The sequence below is a fragment of the Astatotilapia calliptera genome, chromosome 5 (assembly GCF_964374335.1).
Source record: "Astatotilapia calliptera chromosome 5, fAstCal68.1, whole genome shotgun sequence".
NCBI classification, from domain to species: Eukaryota; Metazoa; Chordata; class Actinopteri; order Cichliformes; family Cichlidae; genus Astatotilapia; species Astatotilapia calliptera.
In genome coordinates, this window is record NC_137426.1 from 3,196,119 (window position 1) to 3,196,531 (window position 413).

A 413-nucleotide genomic window follows, 5' to 3' on the forward strand; every position below is an offset into this window, starting at 1 on the left:
CTGTTTCACATCACCGTTAACTCTGGACGTTTCTGATCCAATATGGAAATGTCATTTTTAATAATCCACATGTTTGATTTCTCAATGATTTTGCACCTATGCATTAAGATACAATTCATTATTGAAATGCATATTATTCTGTATAACTCTTTCCTTGAGTTATTTAAAATAATACATTTTAATGCTAAACAACTTGAAATAATACTGAAGTAAAAAAATGTACCAAATGATTTCTTGTCTAATATTCTGATTGCCTGTGGGTCTCCACTCTCCTCCACCTTGGTCTTAGTCCCGTTTGTGCTGCTCTATTGGGAATAAAATGCTGGAAATATCACTAGTGTGTGACATGTAACACAGAATAATATTTCACAAGATTTTAGATTTATAGAACAAACGGGCCTTGTTCTATTTGA